At 57.3% G+C, this 15426-nt stretch overlaps 1 long non-coding RNA gene across 1 annotated transcript; it reads left to right on the top strand.

Moving 5' to 3' along the window:
• The first annotated feature begins 1022 nt into the window (after positions 1-1022).
• LOC134161654 (uncharacterized) lies at positions 1023-1468 on the top strand. The gene is made up of 2 exons (XR_009964063.1): positions 1023-1189; positions 1237-1468. It is a non-coding gene; the product is annotated as an uncharacterized LOC134161654 (long non-coding RNA).
• Positions 1469-15426: the final 13958 nt, after the last annotated feature.

Raw genomic sequence — 15426 nt, 5'->3', positions numbered from 1 at the left:
CACACAGCCCTCCCGACAGGGACCGGGACGGGGCTGGGGCCGGCCCCGCTCCCCCGCCGAGCCCTGCCCCGCTGCGAGCATCCTCCCGGCCCTCCGGGCAGCTCTGAACCCGCAGAGCGTTCGCAGAGACCCGAAGCAGTCCTGAAGGGCCGGGAGCACCGGCGTCTGCTCCGCAGCCCCGGCCAGGAACGCGAACAGGCACCGGAGCGGTGCGAGCAGCCGCCGGGTGGGCTCGGCTGGCACCGGGCTGGGTGGCCGCAACGGGCATGGCCGGTCCCCAGGGCCACCCCTCCCGCCTCTGGAGCCGCTCCCTGCAGCCGCCTTCCCCCGAGGGAGGGGACGGGAGCGAGGAGCGGCAGCAGCGGATTCTGTCCTCGGCAAGGGCAGGACGAGCAGCCCTCGGCCGCCGGGTACCGCCGTGAGCAAGGAGCGGCTTGAAGACAGTGCAGGAATTCAGTTCCTCTGCCAGGCCGGGGATGCTCAGCCTCGCTTGGTTTTGTGATGCCCCGCGAGCAGGCTGGCCCAGGGGAAGCACAAGGCTTCTGCAGGATGCGGGTGCAAATTGTTGCTTTATCCCCACCGCTCCGGCTCCCTCTGCTCCACTCGGCTTCCTTCCCGCTCACACCCTGACAGCCCCAGCTTCTGCTTGGCTGCTTCTGCCAAAGCGCTGCTTGCAGCACCGCTTGAGCACGAGCAGTCACCGTCCCTGCTTTCTCAGCACGGAAAGCATGTTCTGCTGCAGAAAACTACTTGTCTTGTTACTTGGGAAGAAGGAGGATAATAGAGAGAGACAGGCAAGAGCTGCCAGCCCAGCACAACCAAGGATGCTGCAAGCTCTCTGGCAGCTGGTCCAGGGTGGGGATGAGGTTTTGTCCTGTGCAACACCCAGGAACTCGGTGCAGATACAAGGAAAGATGGGAAAGGCAGATGAAAAGCAGTGCTCGCTGCAGCCTATCCCCTCTGCTGGTGTGGGAGCGGTGGGGTTGGATCCCTCGGGAGTTTAAACATGGTTTCTTAAGGAAGAGTCTGCGGTCTCAGGAGAGCTCTGGAACTGTAGAACAGGGGCTGAGTCCTCCTGGGGCCAACCTCACCACCCCACTGTGCTGAAGTAACCCACAGGGGTTTTGCGATTGGAGCTGGTGTGAACTCACCCATGTCTGGTACCTCTACCCCAGCCAGTGCAGCACCAGTTGCACTGGCAGAGCAGGGGATGCTGCCCTGCCCCTGCAGTGACAGCAGGGTGGGAGCACTTGAGGGCTCCCCTTCCAGCAGCAGGATGTGCCCATCACTCAGTTCCGCTCCATGACAAACTGCCAAATCCGGGAAAAGTTGCTTTTTCCATTTTTAGCCATTTTATTGCCTCCATGTGGTGATCCAGCCTCGGCAGCAAACACATTGCTTAAGGATGAACATTAGAGGCGTCTGGATAAATAAAGCTGGTGAGGATGCCTCGACACCTCCGGGTTTCGCTGCTTGCAAGGGAGGAATGTTTTGTAAAGCTGACAATTTTGCTTTCAGTCTCTCTATCTTTGCAGGGCATGTCTTCCCCATGACATGTCTGCTGTTTACACCCCACTCCACATAAACAACAGGTTTCCGGTGCTTCCAGCATGCTCCCGGCCCTGCCACCTGCACCAACAGGAGCCCTGGGAGTCAGCCCTCGTGGGATCTCTCCATGGGGGACACAGGCACTGTGCTGCTGCGGCAGCTGACCCGGCATCACGGGGGGAAGGAGCCTTCCAAGAGAGGGCAGGAGGTTCTCCTCTCATCACCCAGCACCTCGCAGCACAGGGGGAATGACTGCGAGCTCTGGCAAGGTCCTGCCTCCCCTCCTCCGTCCCTGAGCTGAGCTCCACTGCATTTCCCTGCCAGCCTCACATCTTCCTCTCCTTTAGTTTTTCTCCACCTCCGTTAACCCCATTCAAGGTCCCACTGCTGCCCTCCCCTCAGTTCCTGCCTCTTCCCGAGTCGATCCTTCTCATCTCACCTCTTCATCACTCCCAAGCTCCCCAATCATCTTGCTGAGGGGGGATTTACCAAAGCAGCAGAGACCCCCCCAGCCTTGCCCAGCATTAACCCTGAAGCCCCCAAGTCCTGTCCCTCCGGGCCAGTTGCAGCTCACTGCTGCTCCTGGACAATGGTTTCCCCCAGGAAGTTTCTCATGCTCCTCCTTTCCCAGAGCCGTGTCCAGCTCCGGGGGTGTCTGTGGCTGTGGCCAGGCAACACTCAGGACACAAACACCATGGAATGGATTTGGAGCTTCTCCTCCTCCCTTTGACCTGCTTCTCCCCAAGGCACTGATCACCCAGGCCATGAACTGACATCAGGCAAGAGCTGCTGCTGCTGCCAAGGGGCTCCCAGCTCAGTGCATTCACTGGGGAGGACCCAGCCCAGGGGCTCATCCCAAGCACAGGCACTGATGGGCAGGGAGGAAGAGAGAGGCTGTAGAAGTGTAGGGATCAGGAGGTTGTTACAGGAATACACAAAGAAAGGCTGTGCCAGGAGCACATGAAACTGATGGGAAAAAGGGGAGGAATGAAATGCATACTGGAAATAACAAATGGGATGAAAGGTGGGATTCTGCCCTTGATGTCTTCAGGTTGTAAGCAGAAGAGATCAAGGTTAGAATTTATTTCCAGAGACAAACAAATCCCTCCGGGCCAAAGTGCCATTGTTAATCCAGTTTTCTGTGTCTAATATATATGTCCTTAACCACCTTTTGATTCCGGGCTGACAAACTGCACCTTCCTTTGTGCTGGGAACTGATGGCTGAGCAGTACCCAGGCAGGGGATCCTCAGTGCCACAGGGGCTGAGCTGCTCCAGCCTCCTGGCCCTGGCAATGTCCTTGAATGCCTGCAGAGCCTCCTCTGCAGGTTCTGCTGCTCCAGTGCCTCCTGGTTCTCCCTGTCACAGCGGGAAACTTGGGGCTGGAGGAAGAACATCTCTGTTCGGCAGCCGGGAAGCAGATGAATGAGGGATGCAGCCGAGCCAGACCCATGAGGAGCAGCAAGTGGGCAGGAAGGTGCGAGGATGGGACTGATGGTGTTCAGAGACCTGCTGCACATCCCCCAGGGCCACTGCAGGCACACAGCAGTGGGACCCAGCCATTCCCAAACACTGGGAGCACACCAGGACTGCATCTTCCATCCCGCTCCAGGCAACGCCAAAGACTCTGGCATCACTGAAGAGCCATCAGCTCTCAGGTGGTTTTCCCTCTGTGCCTCCTCCTTGGTACAGCCCTTGCACCATCCCAGCTCCTGCAGCCCCTCAGTTCATCACCACCACACTGGGCACCAACTGGCAGGTCTCCAGCTCTGAAGTGTGGGGCCTCCCATGGGCAGTAGAGCCCAGAGGTGCCTGTCAGACAGCAGGGTGGAAGCAGAGACTTGCTGAGGTGCCTTGAATTGAGTCAGGCTCCTGTTAAGCCTGGTTAATCAGCTGTAAATGCACCGTGCTCCGAATGAGGCCAGAAACAGTACATTCAATTTAGACTCTGACTCAAGCTACTTGGTCCCAGTTCTGAGCCTCCTGCCCAGCCCTGGCCATGCTGCACAAACTCATTTGATTCCAAAATGCGTTTTTAAGCAGGATGGAGCAGTGCTTAAAAGCTAAATGGCTTTCCCCAAATGTAATCACTGCTAGTGGAGTCCTGGAATGAAAGGGATAAAGTCTGGGGGTGGGGGAGCCTTTAATCTTGCTGAGTAGATTACAGAGATTACTGCAATTTAATCCTTACGTATCTGTCACTGACGCTGCAAAGACCATAACTGGAGGTGGGCAGGGGTGGGCTGGAGACTCCAGCTCCCGCCCCTCGCAGCGGGTGACTGTGCCCCAGCCCTGCCCGTGCTGGGATAACGGCGGCTCCCAGCAGGATGGGCCCAGCGGGCACTGACCCCAGCGCTGCAGGCAGTGGATGGGGAGGGCAGGTCGGGCTGAGCCTCCATCCCCACAGAGAAGGCAGCTGCTGCAGGACCATGGGCTGGATCCTGCTCATGGAGCTGGGCAGCTCCAGATGTGCTGGGGTTGGAAATGCACAAAGGACTGAGGATGAGCCATGAGGAGTGATGGGGAAGGGCCCCACAGGGTGAAGGTGACCTACAGGCTCCTCACGTGCTGGCCCCTGAGGGCAGCTGGATCCTCCCTCTCTCCATCACAGCATCCTTCTGCCCAGAGTCACCTCCCTGGTGCCGGAGGGCTCCGGTGGCTGTGCCAGCTCTGTCAGCGTCTCGTGTCCAGGAGGTGCCGTAGGAACGGCATGGACCTGAAAATGATGCAGTCGTCAGAGTTCATCTGCACGCTGCAGCAAGCGGCAACCCTGCAACCATGCCCCGCTCCTCATCATTACACCATCATGCACGGAGCTCTGCCAGACTCTCCACAGCATCTGCTTAGGTTAAATCTCATTATCATTCCTTGGGGATCACAGGGGCAGGAGCTAGTTCTCAAATAACTAGAAATATCTCTTTGGCTCACAGACCAACACAATTATATTTAACTGCAAATGAGGAATCTGTACTCAAACACAAGCTGGTAAGTTTTTTAAGGCTTGTTTTCGGTGTCACCTCATGCTCAGCCGGGCTCTTGCACAGCTTTAGAACCACATCCTCGCCTTACGTAAACGGGAAGGCAGAAAATAAGAAGCAGTCTGCCCCATTCACGCTGAAGGGAGAGAACCGGGGAATTCATGCTCATTCCCAGCACTGCTGCATCCTCTGGCACCGGGTGGAGGAAGACCTGCCCTCTTCTTCCTCATTGCCCTGGGGAGACCCCCTCCCTATGCCAGGAGGTGTCACTCTCCACATTAGGAGCCATGGGCTGATTATAAAGCCACAGAAGGCCAGGAGAGCAGGGTGTGGTGGAGCCCCCAGCCCAGGAGGGTCCCTGCAGTCACCCCAACACCACATCAACCCACCTGCACCATCTTCTGGGCATCTGTGAGCAGTTCCTTCCTCTTCTGACCCCTCCTGGGAGAGCAACCCCATGGTTCTGGTGCTGGGGGACCTGGGCACTGTATGGGGTACCCAGCTCACCTGAGCTCTGTGCCATGTACATAGAACCAGCCCATAGAGAGAGCCCAGGCAACACCAAACCCACTCCTGCCATACCTGCACTGCCAGAAGCCTTTACAGCCTCACCCACTGCCAATTTAAGTGTCCTGACTAATCTCCTTCACACTCCTCACCTAGGGCAGGGGAGACCTGCACCTGCAAGGTCTCTCCATGGGGATGCTTGGTAGGGACCTAGCTGTGGCCTTGCTGGGCAGGCTGGGGAGGGATGCTGAGGCTGAACCAGACACGAGAGGTTGTGACAGGAGGAGCAGCAGAAGCTTCTGTGGCAGCTTTGCTCTAAAATTAACTTCTTTGAAAGCAGTTTCTGGTGCATTTCCACAGGAGCCTGAGGTGTGAGCGAGTGAAGCACATGGGTGGGAGCTAACAGGGGAAGTGCTCCCTGTGTTGGTGAGGTGCAGGCAGTGGCCACACGCCTCCTCCAGCTCATCCTCTCCTGCGTGTCCCACCATGGCCCATGCGAGCCAGGGCAGTAAATGCACCTAAAGGAGAAGAGAGGCTCCATCTGCTTTCCTGTCACTCGATCACTCCAGCCTGCACTGGGGGTCCCGGAGCATGGGCTGCACCTCACCTCCTCACACCAGTGCCTGTGTCAGCAGCCATGGGCACCAACTGCTCCAGCTTCACCGCACCGTGCCACGAGGAGCTGCGGGCTGGTGCTGCCCCTGTTGCACCGGGGCAGGGCCTGTCGTGGCACACATGGCCCAGCACAGCAGAGCATGGCAGTGCATGGCAGAGGAGCTGCACGGCTGCGGGGCTGGAGCTCTCCTGCGGGCGCAGCCGCCAGCTTCAGAAGGCGCGTTTCCCAGCGGATGCACATCCTTCAGATGAGCTCTCTCCAGCAGGAGCACTTTGAAACACCCTGCTTTCTATTTTTAATGGGATTGAAAAGAGAACAAAACCATTTAAGAACTTGAAGAATCAAAGCAAGTGTCCCCACATCACACCCAGCGCTCACAGCGATATCCTGATTAATGACAAGAAAGAGAGGGGAAACAATATTTAATCACACCCTGTTTATACTGGAGCCAAAAATCAAAGCGCTGCATTCCTCTTTCATGAGAAAAACGAGGTGGGCATTTCCCCTCTGGTGATTAAGTTCTCCACTATGAGCACATCAATTTCCGTGATTTGGCATGGGGTCCTCGATCACACCACAAATGAGGGCTTCCTTAGCAACAAAATATTACAAACCCCGAGCCAGATCCATACACAAGACACTAATGTGTATCTATCATTTTGTCTGGATTATCTCAATATGCTTCTCCCTGGGGAGCAGGAGATAAAGCAGCTGCAGCCAAACCACTGTTAACGATTGGCACGGCTGCAGCAGCCCTCAGCCAAGGAGACTGCCACGCTCCAGCCATGGGACAGGGCATGAGGGCTTTGGGGGCTGGATATGGGAGGCTGAATACGGGACCCCATGGTGCCAGCAGCAACCTTGTGGTGCTGTTGCTGGCCAAACCCACAGCAGGAACCAGGTCCCACATCGCTGTGTCCACACAGTCCCTGTGCTGAGGAGGAAGCACAGGGGTCTCAGAGCTGGCACTGGGCAAGGGGGTGACACAGACCCGGGGACCCTGGCTCTGCTCCCAGCCCTGAGAAGTGGGTCAGGCATCGCATCACCCCAGGACACCCACTTGCTCCATCCCCTGCTTTCCTCCTGCCCACATTGATTTGCTCAGGATTCCTTGATTAATTAATCTCAGAGAAATGCCAGGTCTGTTAATTACCCCTGATTAATTAGGGTGAACTTTTAATTGTATCCCTAAGCTGGGATGTGCTGTTCAATAGGTTCCATAATTAGTGACCCAGCAATCTCTTTAAACCAATTAGCCCAGTGCAACAAGTGGGACGAGCGGGTGGCAGAGGGCTCCTGTGCTGCACTGGCACAGTCGTGCTTGCCTGGGCTGCTGTGGCTCTGCCATGGGGCAGGCAGGACCCCCAGAGCTTCCGTGTCCCTGGGGAGCCCCTCTATAAGCTGTGATGTCCCTGTTAAACACACAACTCAGCCCCCATCTATAGAGCGGGGACACGGTGCATGGCTGAGGGACAGCATGCACGGTCAGCCCCTTGCCCTGCTCGCCCTTCCCTGTGGTGTCCTTCCATCCCTCCATCCCTCTGTCCCTCTGCCTGGCACTGGCACAGCTGAGCAAAAGGCTCTGGAGGCAGAAGAAAACTTTCTTGCCGTTGACATATTTTAATCATCTGCTGCAATTTAATATCCAGGTCAGGAAGCAGATGGAGACCAGCCCGGTTGTCCTGGCTAATGTGGACAGCAGCAGTTGTTGCTGAGTCCTTGTTTACCGAGTCAGTTAACAGCACCAACGCAACAGCCATGGGCTCCCTCCTGCTCCTGCTCCCACCTCCCGCTGCAGCCCAGTGGGTTGGGAATGGGGCAGCACAGGGAGGGACTGGAGGAGGGTCCCGCCGTAGTGAGAGCCCCCCGGACTCCAGGCTGGGGGGACCACATCTCAGATAGGCCTGCGGAAACGCTCCAGCTCATGTCAAGCAGCCGGGGGTGAGGGGCTGCACTTGCCCCAGCCACAGCTCTGCCTCTTGGTGCAGCCACCGGCTGCCAGGCTCAGCACTGGGGCACCAGGCCCCTGGCAGCATCCTCATGGGGACCAGGACCCGTTCTAATGCCCCACAGCTCATCCTGCGGTCCCTCCCTGCCTGCCAGGCCCTGCATCATGTCAGAGCCGCCCGGGAAGTCATTAGTAATTAATTTGGTTTCTAATCCTCTAATCCAGCTGCTCCCTGATTTGATAAGCAAAAAATCTGCTGCGGCCACATGGTTTTTGTTCTGCGCGGAATCTCCCCTCCGAGGCACTGGCAAGGACGGTGCCACCCCCTGCTCTGAGGGGCAGCCCTTCCCCGGGTCCTGCCCAGCCATGCTGTGCCGTGCTGTACTATGCCATGCTGTACCGTGCTGTACTATGCCGTGCTGTACTATGCCGTGCTGTACTATGCCATGCTGTACTATGCCATGCTGTACTATGCCGTGCTGTACTATGCCGTGCTGTACTATGCCGTGCTGTACTATGCCGTGCTGTACTATGCCGTGCTGTGTTATACCATGCTGTTCTGTACTGCGCTGTGCCGTACGATGCTGTGCCATGCCCAGTTGCTGGAGGAGGTGCAGGGTCCATCCTAATGATGCAGGGACAGGACTAAAGGGCCCAGATCCCGGTCCCAGCCCAGAGCAAAGGGGCTGATGTCACCACATGTCCCCCAGCTTGTCCATTACCAGACCCGAAGCCAGACAATTCCCAGCTCTGTTTCAGGGTTGAGTTCAGGAGCCACCGCACGCCTCCGGGTGCCAGGAGAGCACCCTTCCCTGTCCATTGTCCCACTATCCCATACGGAGTGGGCACAGCCTCTGACAAGCCATGCTCCAGTGGCAGCAGCTATGAAACCTGCCTATAGCACAGCCATGGTGCCGTCCCAGGGGCTGCCCTCCATTCGCTGGCATTCCCTGGGCCCTGGGCCCTAGTTCTGCTCTAAAGCCTCGCAGCAGAGCAGGAGCCATGTACCTGGTCCTGTCCCCACAGCCCCGCTGGCATCGTGGGCACCAGCCATAAGGCGACCGATGGAGCAGTGAGCAGGGATGAGGGAACATCACAGATGAGAGGCCAAACCCTTCATTAAAGCCCACATTAATCTCCAGGAACAGCCATGTCAGAAATCTTAGCAGCAAACCTGAATTTTGCAGCTATATTTCAGCTGCACAGAATCAATGCTAATGACGGTGACACAGACAGGGCTGCGCGGGGCCTGACCCACGCTTACCCCTGCTCCAAGCCTCAGCTCGGGAGCTTGTTTGTAGAAAAGAACTGCACGAGTTTTTGTGGCAAACGGCTTCCAATCTGCAGGGCTGCTGGGGCTGAATGCAGGGCGAGGCAGCACACAGAGTGCCCCAGCAGAGGAGAGGCAGCGGGAGCAGGAGGTGGTGGTGGTGGTCCCTGGGCAGTGTCTGTGGTGGGCTCTGCTCCTGCAGCACTGCATCCTGCTGGCATCACCAGCCCCTGCCCCTGTGCTGGGCTCTGCTCCATGGGGACTTGCTTTCAGTCAGAATAAAGCTCGTCTCAGAGGGAGAAATCCTGTGTTTAAACACATTTTCCTTTCAGTTACATTAAAAATTAGACCCAGAGTGCCAAGAAAAACCAAGTGGGACCTTTTCTCCTATCCAGTGGGGGATCTGGGAGGTAAATCATTGCATCTTAGCTGTGAAAACCTGACTTTCTCGTGCAGGAAAAGCAGACTGCTGCTGTGCAGGAGAGGGTACCCCTAGGCAGGCCACTGCAAAGAGATGCGTGCCCAAAATCCAGATGCTGAACTCTCAAGGCTGTGGTCTGTGTGCCCGCATAGACATGGCTGGAGAACAGTCAGGGGCAGAGTGAGACTTGCCTTTTGCTGGAGCAGGGGCAGTGGCACATCTGGTGTGGCTGGGGCACATCTGGCTGATGCGCAGCAGCCTGTGCAGGGTAGGGGTGGGCGCTTGGTTGAGCTGCAACTCACCTGGGCTTGCTGGCGCTGGGGTCCCGGCAGGTCGGGCATGGGGCACCCCTGGGTGCCTGTCACAGGCACTTAGTGTCACATCAGGAGATGATCCAGAGCAGGTCGTTCGGGGGCAAAGGAATTAAAATGGGAGGGAGAGTTTTAATTAGAGAAAGAAGTCAGAGCCCATAATCAGCCGGGTGAGTGACTGTCCGCTGTGGGGAATTCTCCATATGTCAAATGGCATCAATCAAAATGCCACTTCTTATACAGCTGCCCCTGTGAGGAGCAGCCGCTGCTCTGTCCCTGCGCCCAGGGCTGGGCTGTGCCTCGGTACGGCATCCCCTGCTGCAGCCATGCACATGGGAGCACGGACAGGGCCAGCCCGTCCTGTGCCATGTGCAGAACGGAACCGGCACCACTGCACCAGGCTCCTGCTCTGAGTTGGTGGCTGGGGTGGTCCAGGCATGGGGTGGCTTCTCTGGGGCCCATAACCATCTCCTCTGCCAGTCCCCAGGCTTATCACAGACCCTGTTAATCACTGCGAACACTTGTAATTGTCCGAAATACGACAGGAGGAGTTTCCCGGTGTGCTGGGGCAGGAGGCGGTGTCCGTGAGCAGGAGGATGGTAAATGGGTCCCTTGGCCACGTTCCTGCCGCATCGCACTGTCCTGGGTGCAGGCTCCCACCCGTGCCAGGCAGTGTCCAGCAAACGCCTGTGGGGGTTCCTGTAGAAACACGTTTCATGCACGATTGTTCAGCGGCGTGGAGGTAAAGGGGTTCGTGCTCTGCATTCCTCCAGGATGCTGGGTGTGCACTGGAGTGCTGCTGTGCTGAGGGCTGGGCTGAGCCATGCGGGATGCATGGATGCAGCGGGAGTGACGCAAGGCTGGGGCACCCCCACAGGGAAGTGCCCCTCTGTGGTGTGGGATCCAAGGTGCTGCATGTCCCAGGGTCTCCCTTGCTGTCTCCTGTGCTGGCCCAAGGACCAGCCCATGAAGGGTTGCGCTCCCCGCAGCTCCCTGCTCTGCGTCCCCATGCACAGGGCTTTCTCACTGTGCCAGCAGCTGAGCTAAACACTTTTGGCTCTATTCATTACTAAAACATTATGCAACTGGGTCGTGTTCCTGCTATTTTTTATGCATGAGCCGAGCAGCAAATCCCATTATTTAAAAAAACCCTGTTTTAGCTAGTGATGCACTAGACCACGCAAGTAAATGCCCAAAATAATTCCAGTTGACACCTTTATGAAGGCAGAGTGAAGTTTAAAGACTACACAAGCCTTTCATTTGTAATCTCACATCCCTCCTAACTGTCTGCTGGGAGCTGCGCTTTCATCCCGCTCTTTAATCCCCCTCACTGACTGCTCTGGGGGGTGCAACCCCCACCTCAGAACAGCCCTGGGTGCCTGGGAGAGCCTGGGCTCTGCTCCAGCTCCTGCTCAGCTCCCAGGGCAGGATTTGGCCTGGAGACCCCCTGAGACCCACTGCAACAGCACCCACCACCTCCAAGCACCTGCAAAGAGCACAGAGCAGGGGACCTGGCCTGGGAGGGCTTCAGGGCAAAACCAGGCAGAGAAATAGGGAGAGGCTGAGCTCCAGAGGGAGCCTGGGGAGCTCCAGAGGTTCCCTGAGCCCCCGGGCACTGGAGGCTCCGTGGCTAGCTCTCAGAGGCTGTGGTTAATCACACAACCTGATCACTTCCAGCTAAATCCCACCCTTCAGCCTGACCTTGCTGCTTCAATGAACAGGACACTGAGGGTTTTCTTACCATAAGAGAACTTGGTTGACCCCAGAAGCAGATGATGACAAACAAACCATGATATAAATAACCTGGCCTTTGGAAAAAAGCATGAAAGGTAACCTAGCAATTAGCACTTTTCTCGCCAATAAATTGCTGCACTGTGGTGTCTGACCCGAGGCTGACATTTCTATAACCCATTCGCCACTGTTCATGTATTAAATGGCTTCCAGTCACCCTAAATTTGGAGATTTTAATCCCTTATATTAAGTCAGTGATTCTTAGTAATTCAGTGATTGTATTTTTATTGGCTTTGTAAATCAGAGTTACCCACGTCAGCGGCCGTGGTCAGGGAGAGAGGTGCTTGTCTGTGAAATTGGGTTGACACAGGCCATTGACTGCAGTGATGACAGGTGATGTGCGGGGCTGGCTGGACCAGCCGCTCACACCAGCAGGTTATAACATAGCAATGGGGAATTGCAGCACTGGAAAACAGCCGAAGCTTCGGCACTCCGGGACTAAAGGGGAGGGTGGGTGCTTGCTGCCCTGTGCTCGCTGCCTGCTGCTCCTGCTGCAGCATCCCCCCGCCACCGGGAGTGCCCTGACCTTGAGGGAGAGGAACTCCCAGGCAGTGACATGTGCCGTTTTTAAGAGCTATTGCGATTATTTAACTGGCTTCAGGCTAAACATCGATTCCTGCAGAGCTGTGAGCACCCCCGGGAACACAACCTGTAATTAATATGTTTGCCAGCCCACGCTGGTGCTGCTTGTGAGCCAGCGTCAGCACCAGCTATGGTGTGCGTGGGCTCAGTGAGCAGCACCTGAGCTGCACTCGGGTCCCTGGAGAGGGGACAGAGGGTCTGGGGGCACCACAGGACCAGCAGGTACAAGCCTGGCATAAGCAGTGGCAGCACCCCTCGTAAATCTGTGTCTGAGCAGTGGCTGGAGACGTGGAGGAGAGCTGTGATTAACGGCGTGTGCGGAGGGCACGGCAGCTGCCCCAGCCGGCTCTGCCGGGAGCAGCCAGCAAGGGCTGTCGCTGGCCGAGATTTACACGCTGGGTTGGTGATCAGTGCTGAATCTCCTCACGCTTTTGGGATGTGAGCTAGAGGATGCTCTGCGGATCAGGAGGGATGGGACCAGGAGCTGAGAGCAGCTCAGTTTGGACTGGGAGGACCAGCACTGGGATAAGGGTCTGGCCCTGAGCACCAGAGCTGGGCTGAGCTGGGCAGGGTCTGCGGTCTCAGGTGCAGGATGGCCCCTGGGTCTGCTGCAGGCTCATGGATGCTGCTCTCAGGGATGGATCTGCAGCATGAGCCCTGCATGGCCCGGAGCACCCAGAGACGGTCCATGTATATATAAGGTACCACACAGCAGAGAGGTCTGTATTTAACAGCCCTTCCCAAGAAGGGGCATGAGGGTCCCTGTGCCACCTCGTTCTGCAGATCGAGGCACAAGCCTTGTCTGAAGCATCTGCTTGTTGCTGTGGAAGTGCTTGGTGATGCTGCAGGGTCTGCACTGTGCAGAGCACCTTGTCACTGCTGGGGAAACACATCCACGGGTATCTGGGAGTAGTAATTCCCTGGTAGAGCTGAATAATGTCATCAGCTGTTGAACACGTGTCAGATGACCTTTCCCTGCACTCACCACGAAATCCCATTACTCAGAGAGCAGAGCAGAGCTAAGAACTCCTTAACGAAATTATTGTACTCTCTGGGCTTCCCATTCATCATGCTGCTGCTTGGCAGCCTCTGTGGGTGTTAGAGGATCCCGCAGCCTCTGTGGGTGTTAGAGGATCCCCCAGCCTCTGTGGGTGTTAGAGGATCCCGCAGCCTCTGTGGGTGTTAGAGGATCCCGCAGCCTCTGTGGGTGTTAGAGGATCCCCCAGCCTCTGTGGGTGTTAGAGGATCCCCCAGCCTCCGCTGTGGAACACCCTTCCCCTTTCTGCTCCTGTCCTCCAGCCCTGCAGGCCTGGGGCTCCCTTCCCTGCTAGAACCTGGCAAGTTCCCACTCATGGGCTTGCAGGTCACTCATCCTTGGTGGGAACCTTATGGTGCCTTCCCAACTCCCTGCCGGAGCAGCAAGAGCTGTGGGGGGTGAGAGCTGGCCATGGGGTGACACTGACACGTGCCACCACAGCCAGGAGGGAGCAGAGGCACTGCAGCGACCTCGGCTTGCCAGGGGCTTGGTGAAGCCTCCCTGCTGCAAGTGCCTGCACGCATGCACATGCATGGGCAAGGATGTGGCCCCAGCCCATGGGGTGATGCTGTGTGTGAGGCCGTGGTGCTGGGGTTGAGGTGCTGTAGGACCCTTGGGCCTCACCAGTGGCTGCAGGGCTCCAGTGACAGCACTTTGCAAGTCCCTGGTGAGCCGGCGGTTCGTGGCAGGGAATGCTGAGCTCCCCGCTGTGCGTGCTTTGAGCTGACCTGGGTCTGCGGTCCAGAGCCCCCGCCGGATATTCACTTTAACTCAGCCCTCTGGGGAAGGGGCTTGTCAGAGTTGCTGGTTTTGCTGCAAGATGAAGGAAAAGGTGTGCAAACAAGAGGCTGGAGAGATGGAGCAGATTTACAGCAGCGATCGGCTGCCTGGCAGGGGGATTCCCAGGAAGGCTTTCTCCTGGAGCACTCCTGCCAAGCGGCTGCTCACCCTGCGGTCTGTAAGGACCTGTGAGCCTCTCGTGCCCCTCACAGGGGGATGTGAAGCTGAATCAGCCCTTTTCCTTGGGAAACACGGGTGCTGCTGGCTGGGGCTGGCGATGGACCATGACCAGCTCGTGGCACACAGGCACACTGCTCCCCAGGCACTGGTGTGAGCATCCTGAGCTGCAGTCCCTGCACGCACCCATTTAACATCAGGAACCCGTGACAGCCCCAAATCCCTCAGATGTGCTGCACAGATCCAGAGCCTTTGATTTGAGGAGTCTGAGCTTGGCCTGGTGCTTCTAATGAGGATGACGGCGATGCAGGAGGATCGGGGTTGCTGGCTGATGCTGTGCTCCCAAACTAACAAGAAAAGATCGGTTGAGGTAACTCTTTGGCTTTTCAAAGCTTTGCAGTCAACAACTGCAGACAGGAACACTTCTGGCCAGAGCCTGCCTATTGCTCATGCAGGAAGCACAGGGGCTGCTCTGCCGATGCCTGGTGATGGGCGATGGGCAATGGGCGACAGGCAGGCAGGGTGGGCGCTCCCATGCCATCTCCACCACCCTCCGGGACAAAGATCTTCCCTGGTTGCTGGTAGCCACAAATCAGGACAAAGTCTCATTTTCAGGTGTCTTGCGGGTGGATGGCTGGGGACAAAGCGAGTTCAGAGGCTGCAGGAGGATCCCACTGGAACATTTCAGTGTGAACACGACAGTGTCTCATAGAGGAGACAACACTGCAGGAACACTGGAACAAAACGGGGGAGAGCTGTAATGAGAGGTGGCGTTTACACTTCACATCATCTCTGGTTTTCCCAATGAGGGTTTCATCAGGGCTGACACTTCCCTTCAGAACACCTCAGTGTCAGCGAGCTGGGGCTGGCAGTGGGATGTGATCCGCCAAGGGGGTCCAGACCAGCTCCGGTGGCACCCCTGGCTGACCCCGCTGGTGTGCTTTGCTCCCAGCCAGCCCAGCCCGGCAGCTCCTGCCCCCTGGTTTGTGGGGCTGAGCCCTGGCAAGGGAGCTGCGCTCCCAGTTTGCCCAGCTCCGGTTACAGTGGGCACCACAGCCCACGGTGGGATGTGACTCCAGCAGCCCCCAGCCTCCCTGCCCTTGCTGACCGGAGCAGAGCTCCTCTCCAGGCAGGCCTCTACCCCAGCAGTGTCTCTGGCTGGGACTGCGGGATCCCAGAGCTGCTCATTACCAGCTCCAGCCCGGCGCTGCCTTTTAATCCACCCAACATCTCCAAGAATTAATTTTCAGCTGTAGAGCAGTGCTCAGCAGTATCCCCCGGCATCTCCCTCCTCAGTGAGTCCCAGCTTGCACGCTCTGTGCTTAATTAGTGAGTTAAATACTCCAGAGTTCAGACTGCCTTGTTGTAACTCAAGTCATCTCCTGCTGCGGCGTCCCTGCGGACACCCTGAGCACTGGGGATGGTGCTGGGCCCGCGGCAGGGCTGAGCTGAACGCCCAGGAG

Source organism: Pezoporus occidentalis, unplaced genomic scaffold (genome assembly GCF_034315485.1).
Source record: "Pezoporus occidentalis ecotype Australia unplaced genomic scaffold, CSIRO_AGI_Poc_V1 ctg178, whole genome shotgun sequence".
NCBI classification, from domain to species: Eukaryota; Metazoa; Chordata; class Aves; order Psittaciformes; family Psittacidae; genus Pezoporus; species Pezoporus occidentalis.
Note: the sequence above shows the minus strand (reverse complement) of the source record. Positions and strands in the feature narration are given on the sequence as shown.